The 13,577-nt window shown below is 47.0% G+C and overlaps 1 protein-coding gene across 2 annotated transcripts in view; it reads right to left on the bottom strand.

The window, feature by feature from the left end:
• LOC122563313 (bile acid receptor-like) overlaps positions 1-13,577 on the bottom strand; it is a 156,689-nt gene that overhangs the window by 131,111 nt on the left and 12,001 nt on the right. The window contains exon 2 of one of the 2 annotated variants that reach the window (XM_087973718.1): positions 3,703-3,831. The exons of the other annotated variant lie outside the window; for it this stretch is intronic. The gene's annotated coding sequence lies outside the window, so the exon portion shown is untranslated. The remainder of the gene's footprint in view (positions 1-3,702; positions 3,832-13,577) is intronic. 2 annotated transcript variants of the gene reach the window in all.

Raw genomic sequence — 13,577 nt, 5'->3', positions numbered from 1 at the left:
TTTTTATACAGAGGGTGCTTCTCATGTGGAATGAACTTTCTGAGGAAGTGCTGGATGTGAATACAATTACAATATTTAAAAGACATTTGGATAAGTACATGAACAGGAAAGGTTTCGAAGGATATGGGCCAAGGGCAGGCAAGTGAGACTAGTTTAATTTGTGCTTCTGCTCGGCATTGATTGGTCGGACCGAAGGGTCTGTTTCCGTGCTGTATGACTATGACTCTGTGATGGTGGACAGAGTGGATGTTTGCGAATGTGATGCCAAACAAGCAGGCTGCTTTCTCCTGGATTGTATCAAGCTTCGTTGATTGTTGTTGAAGCTGCACTCATCCAGGCAAGTATGGAGTATTCCATCATAGCCTGGCCTGTGTCTTGTAAATGGTGGCGAGGCTTTGGGGAGTCAGGAGGTGAGTCATTAGCTGCAGAATTCCTAGCCTCTACCCTGCTCTTGTAGCCACTGTGTTAATGTGGTGAGTCCAGTTGAGTTTCTGGTCAATGGTTAACCCAAGGATGTTGATTGTGGGGCATTCAGTAATCATAACACCATTGAATGGCAAGAGGCAGTGGTTAGATTACCTCTTATTGGAGATGGTCATTGCTTGGCATGTGTAGTGGTGTGAATATTATTCAGATTTTGTTGCATTTGAACATGGAGTGTTTCAGTATCTGGGGAGTCACGAATGATACTGAACATTACGCAATCATTGGCAAACATCCCCACATCTGACTTTATGCTGGAGGAAAGGTAATTGATGAAGCAGCTGAAGATGGTTGGGCCGAGGATACTATTCTGAGGAACTTCTGCAGAGATGTCCTGGAGCTGAGATGACTGACCTCCAATGAACACATCCATCTTCCTATGTGCCAGCTATGACTCCAACCAGCGGAGAGTTTGCCCCTGATTTCCATTGATTCCAACTTTACTGGGACTTCTTGATGTCACACTCGGCCGAATGCAGCCTTGATTCCAAGAGCTGTCACTCGCATCCTACCTCTGGAATTCAGCTCTTTTGACCATGTTCGAATTACGACCGTAATGAGGTCAGGAGCTGAGTGGCCCTAGCAGAGTCCAAACGAGGCATCACTGAGCAGGTTATTGCTGAGCAGCGGCTGCTTGATAGCACTATCAATGACACCTTCTAAAACTTTATTGATGATTGAGAGTAGACTGATAGGGTGGTAACTGGCCAGGTTGGATTTATCCTGCTTTTGTGTATACCTGACAATTTTCCACATTGTTGGGTAAATCCCTTTGTTGTAACCTTACTACAACAGCTTGGCTTTGGGAGCAGCAAGTTCTGAAGCACAAGTCTTCAGTACTACTGCCAGAATGTTGTCAGGGTACATGGCCTGTACTGTATCCAGTGCCTCCAACTGTTTCTTGATATCATGTGGAGTGAATGGAATTGACTGAAGACTGGTATCTGTAAAGCAGGGGACCACAGGAGGAGGTCGAGATGAATCATCCACACAGCACTTCTGGCTGAAGATTGCTGCAAATCTTCAGCCTTATCTTTTGCATTGATTTGCTGGAATGTTCCATCATTGAGACTGGGGATATTTGGGGAGCCTCTTCCTCCTCCAGTAAGTTATTTAATTGTCCACCACCATTCACAGCTGGATGTGGCAGGATTGCGGAGCTTAGAGGCAATCTATTGGTTGTGGGATCGCTTCGCTCCTCCTGTCACTTTTTGTTTAAATTGTTTGGCACGTAAGTAGTTCTGTTTGGTGTCTTCACCAGGTTTAGGTTTACCAGGTGCTGTTCCTCCATTGAACCAGGGTTGATCCCCTGACCTGATGCTAATGGTTGAGTGGGGGATATGCCGGGCTATGATTGTTCTGGTGTACAATTCTGCTGTTGTTGATAGCTCACAGTACCTCACGGATGTCCGCTCTCAAATTGCTACATTGATTTGAAGTTTGTCCCATTTAGCACAGAGATAGTGGCACACAACATGATGAAGGCAGAACCTTGTTTCCACAAGGACTGCGTGATGGTCACTCTTACCAATACTGTCATGGACAGATGCAAATACAGCCAGCAGATTGGTAAGGATGAGGTCAAGTATGTTTTCCCCTCTTATTGATTCCTTCACCACCTGCTGCAGACCCAATTTAGCAGCTATGTCCTTTAGGACCTGACCAGTTCATTCAGTAGTGTTGCTGCTAAGCCATTCTTGGTGGGGTCAATGAAATCCCTCACCCAGTATACATTTCATGCCCTTTCCACCCTCGATGCTTCCTCCAAGTTTCAGCCAAGGGAGGATGGTATATGATAATCAATGGGAGGTTTCCTTGTCCATGTTAAACCTGAAGCTATGCCACTTCATGGGGTCCAAAGTCAATGTTGAGGACTCCCAGGGTAACTCCCTCCTGACTGTATACCACTATGCCACCACCTCTGCTGGGTGGGCTGCCAGTGGTACAGAACATAGCCAGAGGTGGTGATGGTGGTATCTGGGACATTGTCTTTCAGGTATGATTCTGTCAGTATGACTGTGTCAGACTGTTGCTTGACTAGTCTGTGGGACAGCTCTTTCAATTCTGGCACGAGCCTCCAGATATTAGTAAGGAGGACTGTGCAGGGTCAACAGAGCTGTTTCTGGTGTTGTCTTTTCTGGTGCTGAGGTTGATGCTGGGTAATCTGTCTGGTTTTATTCCTTTGTTGAGACTTTATTGCGATTGATACAAGAGATGGCTTGCTAAATCATTTCAGAGGGCAGTTGAGGGTCAACCACTTTGCTGTCGATCTGGAGTTACATGTAGGTCAGACAAGAAGAGGATGTCCTTGAAGGACATTAATGACATTTTTTGACAATCGATAATGGTTTCACTGTCGTCAATTGATTCTGAATTCTAGAATCTTTCTAATTACACTCAAATTCCACCATCTGCTGTGGCAGGATTCAAACCCAGGTCCCCAGAACAGAACCTCTCTGGTCCTCACCTACCACCCCACCAACCTCCGTCATTTCCGCCACCTCCAAACAGACCCCACCACCAAGGATATATTTCCCTCCCCTCCCCTATCAGCGTTCCAAAAAGACCACTCTCTCCGTAACTCCCTCGTCAGGTCCACACCTCCCACCAACCCAACCTCCACTCCCGGAACCTTCCCCTGCAACCGCATGAAATGCAAAACTTGCGCCCACACCTCCCCCCTCACTTCCCTCCAAGGCCCCAAGGGATCCTTCCCTATCCGTCACAAATTCACCTGCACCTCCACACACATCATTTACTGCATCCGCTGCACCCGATGTGGCCTCCTCTACATTGGGGAGACAGGCCACCTACTTGCAGAATGTTTCAGAGACACCTCTGGGACACCCCCACCAACCAACCCAACCGTCCTGTGGCTGAACACTTTAATTCCCCTTCCCACTCCGCCAAGGACATGCAGGTCCTTGGCCTCCTCCATTGTCAGACCATGGCAACACGACGCCTGGAGGAAGAGCGCCTCATCTTCTGCCTAGGAACCCTCCAACCACAAGGGATGCATGCAGATTTCTCCAGCTTTCTCATTTCCCCTCCCCCCACCTTATCTCAGTCCCAACCCTCAGACTCAGCACCGCCTTCTTGACCTGCAATCTTCTTCCCGACCTCTCCGCCCCCACCTCCTCTCCGGCCTATCACCCTCACCTTAACCTCCTTCCATCTATTGCATTCCCAACGCCCCTCCCCCAAATCCCTCCTCCCTACCTTTTATCTCAGCCTGCTTGGCACACCCTCCTCATTCCTGAAGAAGGACTTATGCCCGAAATGGTCGATTCTCCTGCTCCTTGGATGCAGCCTGACCTGCTGCACTTTTCCAGCAACACATTTTCCACCCTAGAACATTAGTTGAGTTTCTCTGTTAATAGTCTAGCAATAATACCACTAGGCCATTGACTCACCAGTATGCTGCTTGGCTCGTTTAATCTACCAATAGAATTAATAACAGACTAGCTAGAAACATCTTTGTTTCAGTGTGTAGTGAATTAAGACTTCCCCCGCAGGTCACATTTGAAAGTTTATTTATAGTGCACCCCAATTTGTACTTTAATAAGCAAAGTGCCATGAGGAGTTTGCAGTTGCTGTTAATGGGGATTGCTGTTGGTATTGTGGATAAGTTCCAAGCTGAACACGAAATTCAAGTTTGATTTGTTTTTGATTTTTATGGTAAATTCTCCATTTTATTTTGGAGTTTTCTAAAAATCTTGATCCAAACCCGTGGTTAATAAATTGATTTCTCAGTCAGGGCAACAGTTGGCATACTACAATGGACATTAGTGCCTGGAGTAGGGAAGAGGATAAATCAGCCTAGGTTCCCAACTCTGATCACTCCTGATGGTGGAGCTAGAAAGTGCAAATATGCTGAGGTGGAATAAAGAGGTAAACAAGCTTGATTAGGATATGCTCTGTTAGTCAGTTTGCACACTGAGATTCATTGTTTCAGTTCACAGATGATATGTGTGATGACAGAGATCTCCATTAGAACTGTACTTCAGCATGAGTCAGTGCCTTGGGGAAAAAAGGTATAGTGAATGGAAAAGTAAGTCCATAATTGCATTATTTGGGAAGCTACTGTTCATGGTTGAGACCAGATCCATTGGATTTCTACCTCACTGAGAATTCATCCAGAAAATACATGCCAGAGAACCAACAATTGTCTTTATGTTGCTTGTACACATTGGAGGCTTATCTGGGAGGTTACCCAGGGAGTACACCCTCATGAACCCAAAGAACACTAATAGTTCTGAAAAAGGGTCATTGGATCTGAAATGTTAACTCTGCTTTCTCTCCACAGATGCTACCAGACCTGGTAAGTTTTCCCAGCAATTTCAGTTTTTGTCTTTGATTTCCAGCATCCATAGTGTTTTGGGGTTTTTTTTATTTACAAGTTGGGCTTTTCCAGACTGTACACAAACATAGGTCCTGCCATATTCCCAGTGAAGGATCCTCCACAGGAAGGAAACGTTGTCTCTTTTTAAAGCATTTTCTGAGAAGAAAGAAAGTAAATGATGCTAAGTGTCCATTCAGTCCGATTCAGCCTTTTGTCTCTCCTTCTCAGAAGGAGCATTTCCTTTGTTGCAGATATCCATTCATTAAAATGACTCCATTGCCAGGACTTGTGAACGGGTCAGCAACAGATAATGACAACAGCAGAGGTACCATTGCTCCTGTACCTCTGCAGTGGCAGGGCTGCCCATTGTTAGACTACTCCAAATACAAATATCATTAAACATTTTGGGTTTGGATTTTTGGAATTTCAGTTGTGTACTTAATGCTATTCACTTTCCTTTGATCCTTTCCAAAATCTGCAAATTTTTGGATCTTGGACAGCTCCTTTTGAAGATCGGGAGCTCATGAGAAGTGACCAAAAACTGGATAATGTCAAACATTGAATCAACAAGTCAGAGAGAAAATAGACAAACAGTGGCCACATATACTGCAGGACTAATGACATTTCAAAAGCCCTTCTGTTCTTTTCTGTTGTATGCAGTGACTTTGGGGTTAAAACTCAGGATTTCTGATTTGACAAACAGTATGCAATGTGTCAAGGTGCAGTCTGTGAAGAGCTAGGTTCTTATCTATCATGGTAAATGTTTGTCTTATAGCAAAGTGACTCATCATAATCTCACTGCAAAGATCAGACACTGCTTATCAACTGGAGAAAAACTAAAGCAATCAAAGTCCACTTAAAAAGTAGCTTTAACTTTTATTCAGAGAACTAATTTTGCATTGTGCTACGTGTATATCATATAGGTGTTGGAGTGTGTGTAAAGAGGCAGTAATTCCTTATACAGCCCTTCCAAATGTTATATTTTTGAAAGCAAACAAATTATGTTTGTGATAAGTCAGGAAAACTACGTGAGCCAGAAATGGGCATCTATTGGAAAAATTCAAAACGTTGAACGACAGTAATTCTGGGAAAGGTATTGCACAGGGTGCTGAGGAGATTTACAAGAACAGTAACCGAAATGAGTAGGGCTTCAGTTATGCAGGTCTGTTATAGTTAAAGAGTGTTGACATTGTTCACTTTGAGATAGGGGAAGTTATGGAGAAATTTAAGAGAAACAAAAACAGAAATTGCTGCAAAAGCTCAGCAGGTCTGGCAGCATCTGTGGAGAGAGAGCAGTGTTAATATTTTGGGTGGAGTGACCTTTCCTCAGAACACTTTAACCTGAAACGTTAAAACATTAACTCTAATTTCTCTGCACAGATGCTGCTAAGCTTTTCCAGCAATTTCTGTTCTTGTTTCTAATTTACATTACCTATAATTCTTTTGGTATTTATTTTGAGATTTAATAGAGATGTTCTATTAAAAAGCATGTATGCTTTTTTTCTGAAGCAACTGGGGAAGAATTTTTTTTCCCCATGAGTAAGCAATCAGTAAACAGAATGCATGGATTTGGGTAGTTGATAGAAATGAATTGTTGGAACTCAGAATGTACTGCCCACTGGGCACCCATAAGCCTTCCCCAGGATCAAGAACTTTGAAAAAGAAGTCCAGCTCACCAAGAGTGCTGTCCAGTTAGAAGTCATTACTCTTCATTGTTGTTAATGTGGTGTACATAGATTTCCAGAAGGCAGTTCATACAATGCCACACAATAGACTGTGTACAAAGTTAGAGCTCATAGAATAAAAAGGACAGTACCCATTGGTTATCAAGCCAGAAGACCAGGCCAATGTTCTGGGGACTTGGGTTCAAATCTCACCATGACAGATGGAGAAATTTGAACACAATAAAATTCTGAACTAAAAGACTGGTCCAATGGTGACCATGTAACCATTGCTGGTTGTTGTAAAAACCTACCTGGTTCATCAAAGGCCTTTAGGGAAGGAAATTGGCTGTCATTACATGGTGTGGCTTACATGCGATTCCAGCCCACAGCAATGTGGTCAACATTGCATTGCCTTCTGGGCAATTAGAGATAGTTCAATTGAGGCTTTCAAAAGGGCGTATCAGAAAAGACAGAATGTGCAGTTTTACAGCAAGTATGCAGGAAATTGACAGTAAGTGAGCTGCTCATTTGGAGAGTGAGCACAAACACAATGGGTCAAATGGCCTCCTTCTGCACTGTAGCAATCATATTGCTTCACACCACCACTGGGGTGATAGTGACTGCAGTCAGAACTATATTCATCTGAAGCTGAAGATTGACAATGGATCCAGACACAGGGTCATTAGAATGTGGGAAGGTATGGGATGTACATGGTGTGTAGGTCACAAGGAAAAGGGGAAAGGTGTCAGCAGCAAGGCAGGAGCTGCATCTAAGCACTTGTTTCCTGATGCTGGATTCTTCAATCAGGAACTCCTCCACTCCACCTCAACTCTGGATGCCAATAAGCAACTCTGATAGGGTTTGGTTTTCATGTTTTCCAGATGGCAAGTCACTTGACAGCACCGGTGAATACCACAAAATCACAGCATTACAGATTTGTTAAGGGGCCGAAGGGCATCTGGCTCATTAGGTCTAGACTGATAGCAGTGATAAAAGGTCAAGGCCCTTAATTGGACATCAATTTCCCACTTAAGGTAGGGCTTCAGTTAGCACTGGGCTGAAAATGTGTTGCTGGAAAAGCGCAGCAGGTCAGGCAGCATCCAAGGAGCAGGAGAATCAACGTTTCGGGCATGAGCCCTTCTTCAGTTAGCACTGGGGCAGGAATGCTGTCCATGAGGCTTCCTACTGTGGATGTAACTGGTGCAGCGGTGGGAAGGTAAAGGAATCCTAATATCAACTTCTCCTGCACCAAACTCAGCATAAAAGCTGATGCACATGTCTTCCCAATCTTTTACTGGATCAGAATTCTTCTTTCCCTACTGGACTATCAGGGATCAGAGTTCTTCTAAATAGCTCTCAGCCTGCATTCAATCGACAACCTCGGAGTAGAACCACACACATTCATTCTCTACACAAGTGTGACTCTTCCATTTCCCACACCATTCATCTGTATTAGGTCTGCGTGCAAGTTTAGTTAATTAATGGGAGTTGAGCCAAACTAAAGAGTAGTTTTGTTCTGGGGACTCATCTCTATCCTCTGGAGACTTTGTTAATACTTATAAACTTCTTTAGGATATGAAGCAGCTGTTGGAGTGAATAGCCTTTATTTCACTTTGCTCTCGTTATTTATGACTATATTTGTGGAATAATTCACTGTGATGAAAGAGCTATGGGCAAAATGCTGCAAAAACCAAAGCTGTTGTAGAATAGTAAAAAATAGAACAATGTGAAAATGTCCCACACAGTGGATTGAACTATCTTACATAGCAATGGTGATTGCAACAAACATAGTTTTCTCTATTGAACAACATGATACTTTCTGGAAATTTCATTCAGATATCTCTTCCTCACAAAGATAAATCTCACAGTATTCACACTGACTGGCTAACAATCTAATGACTGTTAGATAAAGAAACACACTGTGCAGAATTCTTGTAGCATGATCTCCCACAGATAAGAAGTTGGATGATTAGTTCAACTTATTTTGTAATGTTATATACATATATTTATTAGATTGGTGATGCTGTGTACAAAAACATTGTTTTTTACCTCAGGTTTGGGATTCAAATTAAACTACAAAAGAAATGGATTGAAGATCTTTGTGGCCCATCTACCATAAAGAGTTTGGCCATCTCAATTCATTCACTAGTCTGCACAGTTCACAGAACGAAACATGAACTAAAGTAACAATGTTGTTTGATGGGTGTTGTTTTAAATGGAAAAGAATCAAACAAACACAGTAAAAGGTATGTGGGAGGAGGAGGTGCTGGCACGATGGTTATATTACTGGGTTAGTCATCGAAAACCCTAGCCAAATATTCTGAGGGCACAGGCACAAATCCTAATAAAAACATCCAGAATTAAAAGTTAAGCTAATGGTGGCAAGTATTGTAAAAACTCTGCTGCTTCACTGACGTGCTTTAAAGACGGAAACCTGCCACCTTAATCAATTCCAGTCTACATGTGGCTCCAGATGCACAGCAATGCAATTGATTCTTACCTGCCCTTTCCAAAAGCTCTCAGCCTGGAGGACTCAAAAATTGAGTTCTCCAATTTCAAATAACCTCCCTCCCTATCCCTGACTCCCTTCCCAGTCCCTGACCCTCCAGCACTGCTCCGTTCCACCAACCAGATTCATTCTTCACTTTGACCAACAAAGTCATACTCTCTACCTGAGTTCACTTATCCCCACTTTCCCATCCTGCCCCCACCACCCCCTTTATCTGCAGCTCCCCCACACCCATCCTCAGTCCTTAAGAAGGGTTGCATCTGAAACATCGACTTCTGCACCTCCTGGCGCTGCCTAGACTGCTGTGTTCTTCCAGCCTCCTGCCTGTCTACTTTGGATTCCAGTACCTGCTGTTGCAAGTCACTCAGTTCAAGGGCAACAAATACTGAACTTGACAATGATTCCCACATCCCATAAACAAATTAAATAAGAAAAGTTTTTTTTCTGAGGTTGGAAGTGCGATGTCTCTTTGGAGATGCCGGACTGGGATGTACAAAGTTCAAAATCACACAACACCAGGTTATATTCCAACAGGTTTAATTGGAAGTACTAGCTTTCAGAGCACCTTTCCTTCTTCAGGTGATTGTGGAGGACACAATTGTAAGGCACAGAATTTATAGCAAAAGTTTACAGTGTGATGTATCTGAAATTATATATTGAAAAATGCCTTGACTATTTGCTGAATCTTTCATCTGTTAGAATGACCATGATAGTTTCACTGCTTTCATATATAAATCACAAACTTTTTTTTTCAAAGTTACATTCTCAGGTTAACTGTAACAATTGGTATCAGCCAGAAAATATGTTGAACATATTATCCAACTAAGCTCATTGCTCAACCAATTTGAGATCAGGCATAAATATTAACAACAATATCCTGTAGATCTGCAGCACTGGGTTCCAGAGCAGGGAGCAGAGTGAGAGGGAGCTGAGTCCTCGAGCAGTGGGCAGAGCAAGAGGGGGCCGAGTCCTGGAGTGGGGAGTGGAGTGAGAGGGGGCCGAGTCCTGGAGCAGGGAGCAAAGTGAGAGGGGGCCGAGTCCCGGAACGGGGAGCAGAGGGAGAGGGGGCAGAGTCCCGGAGTGGGGAGCAGAGGCAGAGAGGGCAGAGTCCCAGAGCAAAGAGCAGAGGGAGAGAGGGCAGAGTCCCGGAGCGGGGAGCAGAGGGAGAGGGGGCAGAGTCCCGGAGCAGGGATCAGAGGGAGAGGGGGCAGAGTCCCGGAGCGAGGAGCAGAGGGAGAGACAGCAGAGTCCCGGAGCGAGGAGCAGAGGGAGAGGGGGCAGAGTCCCGGAGCGGGGAGCAGAGGGAGAGGGGGCAGAGTCCCGGAATGGGGAGCAGAGGGAGAGGGGGCAGAGTCCCAGAACAGGGAGCAGAGGGAGAGGGGGCAGAGTCCCGGAGCGGGGAGCAGAGGGAGAGGGGGCAGATTCCCGGAATGGGGAGCAGAGGGAGAGGGGGCAGAGTCCCAGAGCGAGGAGTAGAGGGAGAGGGGCCTGAGTCCCGGAGCGAGGAGTAGAGGGAGAGGGGGCAGAGTCCCAGAGCGAGGAGTAGAGGGAGAGGGGGCAGAGTCTCGGAGCGAGGAGTAGAGGGAGAGGGGGCAGAGTCCCAGAGCGAGGAGTAGAGGGAGAGGGGGCAGAGTCCCGGAGCGAGGAGTAGAGGGAGAGGGGGCAGAGTCCCGGAGCGAGGAGTAGAGGAGAGGGGGCAGAGTCCCGGAGCAAGGAGTAGAGGGAGAGGGGGCAGAGTCCCAGAGCGAGGAGTAGAGGGAGAGGGGGCTGAATCCAAGAGCAGGGAGCAGAGGGAGAGGGGGCAGAGTCCTGGAGCGAGGAGCAGAGAGAGAGGGGGCAGAGTCCCGGAGCGAGGAGTAGAGGAGAGGGTGCAGAGTCCCGGAATGGGGAGCAGAGGGAGAGGGGGCAGAGTCCCGGAGCGAGGAGTAGAGGGAGAGGGGGCAGAGTCCCGGAGCGAGGAGTAGAGGAGAGGGTGCAGAGTCCCGGAATGGGGAGCAGAGGGAGAGGGGGCAGAGTCCCGGAGCGGGGAGCAGAGGGAGAGGGGGCAGAGTCCCGGAATGGGGAGCAGAGGGAGAGGTGGCAGAGTCCCGGAATGGGGAGCAGAGGGAGAGGGGGCAGAGTCCCGGAGCGGGGAGCAGAGGGAGAGGGGGCAGATTCCTGGAATGGGGAGCAGAGGGAGAGGGGGCAGAGTCCCAGAGCGAGGAGTAGAGGGAGAGGGGCCTGAGTCCCGGAGCGAGGAGTAGAGGGAGAGGGGGCAGAGTCCCAGAGCGAGGAGTAGAGGGAGAGGGGGCAGAGTCTCGGAGCGAGGAGTAGAGGGAGAGGGGGCAGAGTCCCAGAGCGAGGAGTAGAGGGAGAGGGGGCAGAGTCCCGGAGCGAGGAGTAGAGGGAGAGGGGGCAGAGTCCCGGAGCGAGGAGTAGAGGAGAGGGGGCAGAGTCCCGGAGCAAGGAGTAGAGGGAGAGGGGGCAGAGTCACAGAGCGAGGAGTAGAGGGAGAGGGGGCTGAATCCAAGAGCAGGGAGCAGAGGGAGAGGGGGCAGAGTCCTGGAGCGAGGAGCAGAGAGAGAGGGGGCAGAGTCCCGGAGCGAGGAGTAGAGGAGAGGGTGCAGAGTCCCGGAATGGGGAGCAGAGGGAGAGGGGGCAGAGTCCCGGAGCGCGGAGCAGAGGGAGAGGGGGCAGAGTCCCGGAATGGGGAGCAGAGGGAGAGGGGGCAGAGTCCCGGAATGGGGAGCAGAGGGAGAGGGGGCAGAGTCCCGGAATGGGGAGCAGAGGGAGAAGGGGAAGAGTCCCGGAATGGGGAGCAGAGGGAGAGAGGGCAGAGTCTAGGAGCGAGGAGCAGAGGGAGAGGGGGCAGAGTCCCGGAGCGGGGAGCAGAGGGAGAGGGGGCAGAGTCCCGGAGCGGGGAGCAGAGGGAGAGGGGGCTGAGACCCGGAGCGGGGAGCAGAGGGAGAGGGGGCAGAGTCCCGGAGCAGGGATCAGAGGGAGAGGGGGCAGAGTCCCGGAGCGGGGAGCAGAGGGAGAGGGGGCAGAGTCCCGGAGCGGGGAGCAGAGGGAGAGGGGGCAGAGTTCCGGAGCGAGGAGCAGAGGGAGAGGGGGCAGAGTCCCGGAGCGGGGAGCAGAGGGAGAATGGGCTGAATCCCAGAGCATGGTGCAGAGCTAATCCTGGATAGAGGTCAGCATGTAAAGGCAGTATGGCCTTATGTTCTGAAGCTTGGGGGCACAGACACATGTTGGAAAAGGACTATAACTTGAGTACTTTATGGACAATTTTTATTGCTGGAAATGTGTTGCTGGAAAAGCGCAGCAGGTCAGGCAGCATCCAAGGAGCAGGAGAATCGACGTTTCGGGCATGAGCCCTTCTTCAGCCTGACCTGCTGCGCTTTTCCAGCAATGCATTTTCAGCTCTGATCTCCAGCATCTGCAGTCCTCACTTTCTCCAGGACAATTTTTATTCTCATCCTGGATTTTTATACTCTGTATTCTCATATGCTATTTCAATACTGTGAACCCTGGTATAAAGTACCTATACCTGGGGACTCTGTACCTAAGCTGACGCTGAGAGGCGACATTATAAACTTTTTGTTTCACTCATTCGAGTGCACGTAACAATAAAGGCTATTCTGTTATATTCTATATGTACACCATTCACATTGCAGTCTATTTCTTCAAACACTCAACAATCTAGTGTGCTGCCTTGCAGCAGATTGCTGGAGGCTGCAACCAGAAAGATTAGTTTGAATTTTCCTACTTATATTGTTGTGAAGTGGGGAGAAGCTAGGGTCTTTCCCAGCTCCACATTAAATGCACAATCACTGCAGACCACCATTTAACCAACTCCTGGTCACCTCCACCAGTGTAGACTCTCTTTACAGAATCACAAAACAACAGAATTGTTACAGCACAACTGGAGGCCATTCAGCCCATTGAAGATCCTATATCAGCTCTTTAAATGAGCACCAGTGCCAATCACCAATGTCCTGCTTTTCCCCAATATTTATGCAAACCATTTCTATCCAAATGATCATCTAATGCCCTTTTAATGCCTCAATTAAAGCTACCTCCATCATATTTCCAGGCAGTGCATTCCATGTGTTAATGCCTCGCTGTGTGAAAAAACATTTTCTCATATCAATCTTAAGTCCATTGCACATCACTTTAAACCTATACCCTCACATTTTGTTCTTTCGAGCAGGAACAGCTTCTCTCTGTCTACTCCAGCCAACCCACTCATTATTTTGAAAATCTCTATCAAATCTCTTTTTAGTCTTCTTCACTGCAAGAAGAAGACCAGACTCCAAAGTCCCAATTTCTTCAATCAGTCCCATAACTGAAATGTCTCCTTCCTGGAGCCGTTCTTTGGAACCTGTACAGAATACTCCAGCTGAGGTCTAACAAGTGTTTTATACAAGTTCAACATCACTCCATCACTTTTGTATTCTGTGCTACTATTAATAAAGCTGAGACACTGTATGCTTTATTAACTGCTTTTTTCAATTTGTCTTTAATTTGCGCACAGATACACACATGTGACCATCTCCTGCATCCCATTGGAACTGTACTCCCTATTTTATGTTATCTTTCA

The sequence above is a fragment of the Chiloscyllium plagiosum genome, unplaced genomic scaffold (assembly GCF_037043375.1).
Source record: "Chiloscyllium plagiosum isolate Xiang-an unplaced genomic scaffold, Cpla_swu_hap1 HiC_scaffold_26, whole genome shotgun sequence".
NCBI classification, from domain to species: Eukaryota; Metazoa; Chordata; class Chondrichthyes; order Orectolobiformes; family Hemiscylliidae; genus Chiloscyllium; species Chiloscyllium plagiosum.
Note: the sequence above shows the minus strand (reverse complement) of the source record. Positions and strands in the feature narration are given on the sequence as shown.